At 40.0% G+C, this 11,462-nt stretch overlaps 1 pseudogene; it reads right to left on the bottom strand.

Annotated features, from left to right (window-relative positions):
- Nucleotides 1-240: 240 nt before the first annotated feature.
- Nucleotides 241-800, bottom strand: LOC103657552 (annotated as a pseudogene).
- Between the last annotated feature and the right edge of the window lie 10,662 nt (nucleotides 801-11,462).

Below are 11,462 nucleotides of genomic sequence, written 5' to 3'. Positions count from 1 at the left end.
AAAGACAACCTTTTGCGTTACTTAAGTCTTCCCAAGGCAGGCTCTGGAACAACACAACCTTTGGTCAGATGCAAGCAATCTGGCATCCGAACCTCAGGCGGGACACCCGGAGTAGCTGCGCCGGTTCCCACGGCTGCCCTGAGCTTTTGTGCTGGTATGCGGAGCATCTGGACACTTGTGAATAGTGTCAGGAAGAGGAGGAGGAGGAAAGAGCAAGAATGGTAGGCTGGGAGGAGGAGGTCAGCCAAAGTTGCACAGGGCAAGCCTGAACATCCGTTGATGCAAACCCACGCACCATTGATGTTCTTTAGGGGAACATCTGGTGGAAGCCCATGCTGGGGTCTTCATCACCTTGAGCGGGCCAGTGACTATGCCGATGATGCTCCCGTCTCGCTGGGCTGATGGTCCCGCGCTGTGGTGCTGTGCTGGATTTCCTGCAACAGAAGGCTAGGCAACTTCTCCACAATGGCAGCTTTCCCCTGGGATTGCTCTCCCTCTCATGTACGGAGATGCGTGTAAGGCATGACGCATCAATATAAATTGCACCTATGGGGTTCTGGCGTTATGAAATCACTCGTAGTAATGCTGAATGAAGCTGAATCCAGTCCGCTCCCAAACTGACTGGATTCCCATTATGGATCACCACTGGGCCTCGCCTGAGACACACTGTTGACTCCAGAGTGGGCCAGATGGCCCTTGCCCATCCCCGGATCCTTGGCAAGCCAGTGCAGGATGTGGGGCTGGGCGGTGGTCAATTGGTAGAACTGGTGGGACAACTTGGGCAGGCTGGGCTAGACCACACGGGGAGGGCCTGGAGATCCCCCATCTGGGTGGTCTGGCACAGGGGAGAAAGGCTGGGCCCCTGCACAGTATGGTGGGATAGGTGCCCGGCTGTCCCTCTTGTTTCCCCCAATAAACCTGGCTCTGCCTAGCTTTTGGGGGATGGGGCCCAGGAATGCACAGTGGGGGCTCCAGGTGGCCCCTCATGGCTCCTTCCACCCAACCCATCCCCCGAGCGCTAGCCCCAGCACTCTCCCAGGGGCTGACATGGATTGGCAATTTTTTATTACCTGTTATGCATTGCATAAAATATCTAATGGAACTGGTGGTACAATATGATGACTTGAGATGACAAATAAATAGAAGGTAATTTTTTTGATAGAATGTACAGTCGGGCTGTGGTGAAGATTATCAAAGCAATGACCTGATTTCATTCAGAAACTTCTAGATGTACCCCAAAGGAGGAACTGGAAGACATTAAGAAACTGAGTTATCTATTGGCTACAGGTTGACTCATGGAAGAAATGGCAAAGATGGAGAATTAATGTCCTAATCCTAATGTGTCAATTTCCCTTCAAGTAGAAAACAGTATGTGGTTAACTGTGAAGCTCCTTGTGTTCAAAGAAGAAAGTTCCAAGTGTGGGGGATGATCATGCTCAGAATCTCACCTCTTTGAGGGGAAAAGGGCCCAAGTCAATCCCTAAAGAGAAGCATTTTAATGAGTTAAGTTTAAAAATGCGAATTGCTATAGCACTAAGAAGTGAGAACTGAAAATTAGAAATGGAGAGAATTCAAAGCTTTTTTTATTTCCATAATAGGTCAACTCTTTGTTCTTCTTTTGGGGCCCTATCCTCTTGGGTCTTCCTTTTGGGTTGTATCGTTCTGCTCACCTCTCCCTGGGAAGCCAGTATGTTTGGTGAAGAAAAAGGATGAAGGTCTCCTTTCCTTGAGAGTTGCGGCCTGATATTTTTCCCACCTCTACCAGAAGGGTAAGTGTGTAACAAAGTAACAGGCACAGAGATGGAGATTTGGGGCTGAAAACTCTTTTTGCACCTACTTTTTAGTCCACCGGGATCTGATCTTTCAACATTATCGAAGTGCTTCTCCAACTTAGCTGGCCATATGTGACAGAGTGTGCTGGTATCCTCAAAGCCATGTAATCAACGTGCTACATTTTCCTGAATGATCAGTAGGTGGGGGAGAACCATTTATATCACAATGAATATGGACACGTTATGACAGAATAGTTGAAACTCACATAAATTTTTAGGATAGAAACAAGGCTTCAGGAGAATGTTACATGTTCAGTGTTATACATTAGACTTTGACTAGGGGTGATGGGGATGGTGTTAGGGAGGTCATGGAGGGGAGATGAGGGAAATGCTTGAAAGTCAATGTCCCATATTAACAAATGGTACACATTTGTCTATAGTGTACCCTTTAAACTACATCTATTGGGAACCCAAGTCATTGTCATGGCCAAGACAGAAATATTCATCCTGGTCACCATCATCATGACCAAATGTTATGTATGTAGTGATGCTTTGTAAAATATAAATCACAGAACGAATAGAAGATTTTCTTTTTTAAGATTTACTTATTTATTTGAAAGAGAGAGAGAATGGGAGCATGGGAGTGGGCAGAGGGAGAGGGAGAGAGAAATTTAAGCAGACTCCACGAGGGGCCCGATCCTAGGCTTGATCTCACCACCCTGAGATCATAACCTGAGCTGAAACCGAGTCCAACGCTCGACGCTTGACTGACTCTGCCACCCAGATGCCCTGAAGTTTGTTTTTTTTTTAATGGCTCATCTTTTGGTGCTTAATTTATAGCATTCTGGATTTGTTGATTTATGTTTGTTAGAGAGAACAGTGTTTAAGTAAATATTTTTTATAGGACCTGTAAAAGTGTATAATTAGAATTTTTTCCTAAGAAAATTGGTTCTTTCCCTTTTGTAGTGCATTCTCAGATTAAACTGTAGCACATGAATGGGCATCTAGGACTCAGAAATAATGGAATTACAGTGCGGATAACAGTTTACTGTCCACAAGGTAAATCCACAATCGTTTGGATTAGTTTGTTTGTTTTCATCTGCTGATACTTCTCCATGAAGATTTTTATGAAACTTGTGGAAATAGAAAACTGGGAGAACTTCATTTGACAAGCAGATGCCTAAATTGTGTTTCTCTGCTCTTACAATGTTTATAATGCCTTAAATGTTTACACATGCATAAGGTACAGGAAATTCTCAAAACGGTAAGAATTTGTTTAGGCTGATCTAATTGGTTTATTGGCTTAGCGACAAGAGCTTTTGAAAAGCACATGTGGAACATCTTAAGGATTATTATTCTTTTTAAGTCCCAAGTAAAATGGAGACGGTAGTGTGTTTGACAAGTATCTCTCTGAACTAAACAGGCACCACCGCGCCAATGTTCTTGCCTTCTAAGAATATGGTGCGTGTGAAGGATTAACATCCGTCTCTTACAACTCAATATCTCCACGTAGCTCATCTCACCTCTTTTATCACATTAATTGCCACCTAATGGCTCCTGAGTCTCTTTTGCTCTTCCACCTTCCCTGATCCGGCAGACAAATCTTTTTAAAAATAAATACCATTTGTATCATGTCATGCACGCCTTAGCCTTAGAACATGCATGAGCCCCTGTTCCTTACAATTTCAAGGCCAAACAATACCGTCTCTATTTTTCAACGTGTAAAGTGTCTGTTGTTTTTATGTTTATTATTTATGCTCCTATTGGTGGATCTATAGTTAAAGACAGTGTTTTTATTTTCTTTTACTATAAATAAGAACATAGTCTCTGCTTAAAATTGTTATTAATGCACATAAAATTTACAGGTGTGGGGTCTTCCCTAATACACGTCAGATCTGTGAATTTATATAGAATTTGTATATAGATATGTATGTATATGTATATATGTATACTTGTGTTTAAATTACATATATAGGGGCGCCTGGGTAGCGCAGTCGTTAAGCGTCTGCCTTCGGCTCAGGGCGTGATCCCAGCATTTCGGGATCGAGTCCCACATCGGGCTCCTCCGCTAGGAGCCTGCTTCTTCCTCTCCCACTCCCCTTGCTTGTGTTCCCTCTCTCGCTGGCTGTCTCTCTGTCACATAAATAAATAAAAAATCTTTAAAAAAAATAATAAATAAATTACATATATATACATTATATGTGTATACACACACACACACACACACACACACAATTCAATCATAAATTTCTTGTAACTGATGAACAGTCACGAACTAAAAGAGTATGACTTCAGACAGCAATGAGCAAGATTGCTAATGAAAGTGTAAGGCTGAGCCCAATAAATGGTTTGCTAAAAATGCTTACCTGGTAACAGGTGTGGCCATTAGCTTTTTGTGTATTCACTATAATCATTTTATTGATATACGTATAGAATGCCTTATTGGAAACACTTGCTAGAATATTTGACCTCTCAGAGGTTGTAGAATGTTTTTTAGTCAACGATAGTTGCAATGTAAATTAGAAAAGAATAAAATTAAAACATGTAAATGCTTTTAGTTCCTGAAAATTTGATTTTCTTTTTTTTTTTTTTAGTTTTTGAGGTTGATTTCCTGGTACTTATACTGTTTTCTTATCCTTTATTGCAGTGAATGTAAGGGATGGAATAAACATAAGGGAGTTGGATAGATCAGTAGAAACATTAACTTAAATAAAACCATTTATTTCTCGCTCATCTAGTAGTGTTTCATGAATTTTATGTGCTAAGTTCTTTCAAAAAAAACCCAATATACTAAAATTTAGGAAATGCGAATTGCAGATGAGGCTGTCATCATCATAATTCCTGCTGTTCAAGAAAAATTACATCGAAGTTGGAAAATAATTATATTTTGTTACATTCAATGATCACAATCATAGTAGATTGTGTAGTAGATATCTGTAGGTATCTGTATATAACCCTATATAGATATCTACAGAAATATATATTTGGTCATTTGCAGCTGTGAGATGGGATATTTGTTCTTTGAAAACTTTAAAAACACATTAAAGTCTATTGGTGATTCAGCTGAGACATCTGCAAATGCACATATGTAAATGGGTATGCAGCATGTATCAGGCATTGCATTATTTAACAAGTTTGAAAATTCATTGTTCACACTAAACTCCGTAGGTGTTAACAGTTTAGTTGATATTTTTAGTTCAATTGGCCAGTATGTATCCTCTTCATGGCTCTTCCACAGGATAATTTTTTTTTTCCTAATTTAAACACAAGTACATTTTCGTTGTTTAGCATTTGTGAAGTATATATAGTTTTTTCAAATAGGCACACTACAGAGTCTACAATGTGGTGTATTTTTGTCAATATTTAGAAATATTTATAGACAGAGCAGAAAGCATAACAAATAAAACCAAAGACTCTCCCACTCTTATGTAAACTTGATAAGAAAACAGGCTTTTCAATTTCGTTTATATCTAGCAACTTAGAAAGGGTATCTTTTAGATACTTAATAGGTATCTGTTGAAGGGGAAAGAAAGGCATGACATCTTCTGCTTTATGAAATAGTTGGGGTCTGATGGGCTGTTCTTAGTGCTGGCACCTGATGATGCCTTATCAAGGGACCCCATGCCGTTTAGCAAAAAAAAAAAAAACCCATCTGTTTCAGCCCCCTGTGTTCTTTTTCAAGGAAATTATTGAGGATTTAAAAGTCTGACCACATTGGAACAAAGATTTAATGATAAACTTTTAGATATAGTGTCAAGACAATGAGCAAGATCATTTGAACTAGGAGCATGACCTTCCAAATGACATAATACCACTTGATGTAAGTACTTGTGCCCTATATGAACCTGTGATTAGAATAAATGCTCTCAAATGTTCTAGGAAAAAAGTTAATTTTTTTTTTTCTCACTGAAAGCTTGACAATGAACTTGAGACATGTAAATATCCGAGTGAATAAGAAGGTAGACTTATGCAGCCCTGGCAGGTTTCTCTCTCTTTGGAATCTCCATACATCATGGAGAAAGAGAAAACAAGGAACAAATGTATGGCTGTGATACCTGCTTTTGGAAAGTTCTAGTTATAGCTTTGAGCACAGCAGGTAGAATATGGCTACTGGTTAAGAAAACCTGGTAATATCTGATTGTGAGTTTCCACTGGATCCATCTCTTGTCATTAAATACCAGATTCCCTGTGGAGTAGGTCAAGGATTTCCAAGAGATGCTAGAACAGATATGTGAGAACACAGTTGGAAGAGATAAAACCTTACTTTCAAAGATAACACCCATATCAGATCAAAGGTTGTTCCCATGCAGAGAATTTGGGGATCTACATGTTGTAAATCTCAGCTAATGACTGACCATGAGTACATAAAAGATATTTTAATAATGACAAAATTAGGATAATAAGACCATCTATTTCACAGAATTACTCTGAGTATCAATTAAGCTAATTAAGTTAAATAACACAGACCACAGAGTCTCCATCCCAGTCTGTCTCAATCTTAAGAGCATTATATGACCCAGTTCCAAGTTCTACTATCTAAGAAGGGATTTATGTCCAGGATGTTAACTTGGGGCATGCAGTTAAAAGAGGCCTTTACTACATCTTGGCACCTCAGTGAATCTCGTATTCCTAGGGAAGATAGATGAAAGTTATGTTCGTAGAGTCAAAATTATCAACAGCTCACCAAAGTCACCAGCGGTTACCATTAGGCAATTAAATGTGTATTCACTTCCCACATCATCTGAGAGTCTTCAGAAGGCCCTGAGACATTAGGATAAACCAAGAAGGACACATACAGGTTTTGGAAATAATCAGCTATCAAAGAAGCTGTTAAAAGAGCTATACAAAAGAAATACATAGAATGATTTCTGAGAACACAGCAGAGAATATTAGCTTTTGCCCAGGAAAAGAAGTAGGGTCAGGAGATGCTTTCACGTTTCAAAAACAGTGAGTAAGTGTTTCTACAAAGACTAAGGAATAACAGTGTCAGGGGTTTGGTCCTTTGGGAAGGTTCGGGTAAGACACTATTGTTATAGTGTAGTGTATTTTGGGGGACAATGGCAAAGAACAGAGCTGAAAAGATGGGCATGGTCTGACATCTGAGGGTCTTGTGTGCCAAGCTAGGGGTTAGCCTTATTGTGTTCTAAATCATAAAGAGCGTTAAAGAATTTGGAGCAGAGGACAACTAGGATTGGATCTGGATTTTGTCAAGAGCGCTCTCAGTGATGTGAAAAATAATACCTAGGTAGGTGGGATGGGGGGCAGGGAAAATAGTTGGAAGTTTGTTGCATCTGTTTGGTCTGGAAGTGATGGGGTTTGAATCAAAGCAGTGTGAGTTCGTATGGAAGAAGGCTCCTGGGAATTATAGTCTCTTGGGTCAGAAATGATGTGTCCAGCTAAAATTCAGGGTTTCATTAAGGAAGAAGAGGAGAAGTAATAGTGGGGCGAGTAAGTCACGTTCTCTGCCATTGTCAACAAGAACTAGTCAATGACACCAGAAATAATTTTTCCGCCCACCCTTCCCACAGTTGGGGCCTCTCCTAAACTGACGGTCTGGCCCAACGTGACAACATTTACATTGGAGTGCTACATGACCGTAATTCCAATGTTTTTAAACTTGGGGTTTGAAAGTTTGTCTTGGCAGATTTCCCTCGGTTTGGGTTTGGTTTGTTTGGCTAGAAAGTGGCATATTCAGACAGGCTTAAATCCCAACCGTAGCAAACACAATCTTCAGCTTTTCGGATTCTATAGTTCAACACACCAGTGATCCTAGGTAGACAGCTCTGGATTACACGTGGGACGTGCTGGCAAGATGTGGGAGTTAGGTCATGAATATAGCATCGTTGGCTGCCTGGCGGAGGGGTAGAAAGAAAATCGTGTCTGGAGTCTGGAAATGTGGTGCAGTCCTGACTGTGCCACTTCTTGTTATTCCCTAGAGGAAAATACATCAAATGTAAGTTTTTGGATACACTGCAAAATAGTTCCATTTTAGACAAACTTCCTAACCCATCACCCACCCATTTCTTTCTCATTTCACGTTCACGATCCAGGAGACGTACACAGGCAAAGCATACTTCCGCCTTGTGTCTGTATCCTCTGCTTATCTTCTTGACTAAAGCAGCCTTGTTGATAATTTAAAATATTTTCTGGGTATTTATATGTATATGGTATTCCTGGCTTCAATAAAACGATTACTGGCATTTGATAATTTAATGAATCTCTATTTTTCCTGGAACTGAGAACATTGATGTTGCAAGGGAAATGATTATGAATGTTTCATTAAAAGAAAATCCGGTAATCAAATAAAATATAGAATGAAGAGAAGTGCATATAGCTCGGTGTACTGGAGGTACATACTGTCTTTCAGCAGAAAGCCATCTGTTAAGAAAAAAATAACCAGCAGTTGTCACCCTGACGACTCTTTGGTCCAAAGGCGTCTAGGACTGATAAATGGACATTACAGCTAAGCTACTCTTGTCTTGGGGCTCGTAGAACTCTTCCGGAAGCTGGGAAGAAGATCAGTCATCTCCTTTCCCTGGGTTGTGAGGAGTAAATAAAACAGTGTATATAAAAGCATATTGGATGTTCTAAGTAAAATACAAATGTTTATGATTTTTCTTCTCATCCGAGGAGACAGAATTTCCATTAGTTAGAAGGGCTCGAAGTGGCTTCAGGAGGCTGTTTCTTGAGGCGGAGCTGGCCATATGCATAGAATTTGGGGGTTTGACTCATAGATGATACAAATGGGTAACCTTGCTTCAATTGCCCAAGGAAAGACATCCGTCTCACTAAGGGGACTGGGTAATGGGGCTATAAAACACGCTTGTGGACGGGTCTAGTGAGAAATATGAAAGTTGAAATGGACAAGGAAAATTACCGATTGCAGCCCAAGATGTTTGCTTTAAAAATTGCACAGGAGATATTGATCTGACCAAGAATGGCAAGAAAAATACATGGGAGCTGCATATATGTGTGTGTATATACATATATATACACACACACACATATATATATATATATATATGTATGTATATGCATATTCTATTTATCTCTGTGGCAGAGTAAAAAAGGAAAAAAGATTAGCATCTGACATATAAAATAACCCTACAAATGTGATTTACCCACAGAGCACTGTTTGTGTTTGAGTGATTTAATTATGCATTTAATGCTAGATGCTATGGTATTCATTTGATAGGCAATCTAACATTCACATATAAACTGTAACTGTTAGATCATTGTAATCAATCCTCTGAAACGATACTAACTTATTTTTTTCCCTGCAAGTTCTTCGCATACTCAGTACATGCAATTCGAGTTTAAAGGTTGCATTTTCCTCTGGCAGTAACTGTTTTTTTTAGAAAAATATCTCAGGAAATATGCCAATTTCTTTATAAACATTATCTCTTTTTATTCCCCCAAAGGATCACGTAAAGTGAGTACTATCTCCACCCTCAGTTTGCAGGGGCAAGTGAGTCTCAGGCAGTGAAACGAGCATCCTCAGGTCACATGGGCTGGCTATACAGAACCGGAAGTGACCTTGGTCTGCCTGACATCAAACCCCTGCTCTCAGGAAATTTACCATACTGATGCTAATGGGTTGCTATCAGCTCAAAGAAGAACTTCTACACTTATCTGTGCGGTTTTGTTTTCATTTTTAAAATTTCCAGCCCATTGAGGACTCTTATTTTTGTAAAATACCATATAATGTTACAGCAAAGTCAAATTGCTATAAAAGTTTCGAAATGCTTCACTTTCTACCCTTAACTCATTATAATTTGATCATAAACTGTTCACAAACTGGTTCCAATCTCCTTTCAGTAGCATGGAATTAAATTCCAATTTGGGATTTCTTAGATCTCACTTTCTAGAAGTTTCTGGTGTCATTGAATTCAAGATGTGGAGAGAGTTTCCACAGCAAAGTGATTATTTTCACCTTTTGTCATAAATGACACCAAATGTCTAATATAATTTGAGAGCACTAGGAAGTTTTATTATCATACCCCCCAAAATAGCCCTCCCAGAGAAACCCTCTCGGTTTTATGAGCTTTATATATGGTGCATTGTGAAACAGGAAAGTTTATAAAATGTTTCCGTTTTTGCTTAGATATGTTTTTCATCATTATCCAAAATGTTATGGGGTGGCTTTAGGGTTTATGGTATTATTTGCAACAGGACTAAGAATCTGGCGTTTTATGCTACAGTTGTGTTTCTTTCTTGATTCTTAGAATTCACTTTTCCTTCCAATAACTTGACCAAAGTCTAAAGTTTGGTAAGATTCCCCTTCATATGAGGTGGACAAGCAAGAGGACTAAGTGTCTCTTTAGACATGCCTACCAGTATTTCTAGCAAGTCTAAAGTGAAACACGTCCAGCGGGCTCTCTCTGGGTTTCCATCTTGAGTTGGGTAAGTATTGGCAAACAGAAATGGTGCTGTTCTCTTTAACCAAATATATTGGCTAAGAGAGGGTTATCATTTATCTAACTCCATCCAAGATGGGCAATCTTCTATGACCACAGGGGACAGGAGGAAATTTAATGAGTGCAGACTTCTGGGAGTAAAACAAAAGATCCCGGTGGGGCCTCAGCTGAATGGAAAGCACTTACCCCTGTGAAGGCATTGCGGTCAATATTGTAAAGCTCTGTATGAAGCAAGCAAAACAGTCTCTGGGCTGCCTTTCTACTTCCGTCCTCTGTCCACATCAGCAGCGTGAATGTTTCAAAGCTTTAAAATACAATAAAAGCTAATTCCAAACCTTTCAGCTTCATCCAATATAAAAATGGTTTTAATTTTCTGATTTATAAGCTACTTACACAGGTCTCCCCCCAGCAATTAAAATTCTCCTGGTTTTGAGGACCAGGTGGAGGAGAGGGGAGAAAATGTAAATAAGAAGCAGAAAATGAACGCTGTCGCAGAGCCTCAAATCCACTGAGGCTGGGGTGGTGGTTTGTGTGGGAGGGAGGGAGGGCGGCCTCACCGAGGACTGGCTTCGCAAGGGAGACGTAAGCCGTGTTGAAGAAGGGTTCTACTCCTGGCTAAGATTCAGTGAATTCGTACTGTGTCAAGCACGGTGCTAGGCGTTTTGCATGGGATGTTCTCAGTCATTACTTTCAACAACTTTATGAAGCAGTTACTCTCAGTTTCTCCTGAGGTGAACTGGGTTTTCATTAGGGGGGTTTAAGCACATTTGGACTCTTTGGTACATCGTTACCATATTTACACGCATAATTCATAACTTCTTAGAGCAAATATTGGGCATGGAAGAGAGTTTTTATGCATTTTAAGTGTTCTTATTTACCTAATGACTTTGTTTTGTGTTTATTTCTCTAGTTGCTGTGAGATCCTCCAGGGAAGGGCTTGTCTCTGTTCTCGTTGGAACCCCTGAGAACGTATGCTTTGTGGGGGCGGAGGCTTTCCTGTCTAGTTCATGGATGTATCCCTGTGAATAGAACAGCATCTGCCTCATACCAGGAACTCAGTGAACATTTCCAAATGAGTAAGTGGAATTTCCAAATGAATTGTTCCCATTTTACAGGTGAGGATGGAAAGATTTAGTAACCTGATTAGGGTTACATGACTCAGTCTGAATAAAAACCACTGCTCTTAACAATTATGTTAATCTCCGTGCAACGAGGAAACATTCATCAGAATAATTATTCGTGTGAATCTGGACTCGGGGTAGATGATCCCGGC

The sequence above is a fragment of the Ursus maritimus genome, unplaced genomic scaffold (genome assembly GCF_017311325.1).
Source record: "Ursus maritimus isolate PB19 unplaced genomic scaffold, ASM1731132v1 scaffold_10, whole genome shotgun sequence".
In the NCBI taxonomy this organism is placed as follows: Eukaryota; Metazoa; Chordata; class Mammalia; order Carnivora; family Ursidae; genus Ursus; species Ursus maritimus.
The sequence above is the reverse complement of the archived record's forward strand: the minus strand, read 5'-3'. Positions and strand labels throughout refer to the sequence as shown.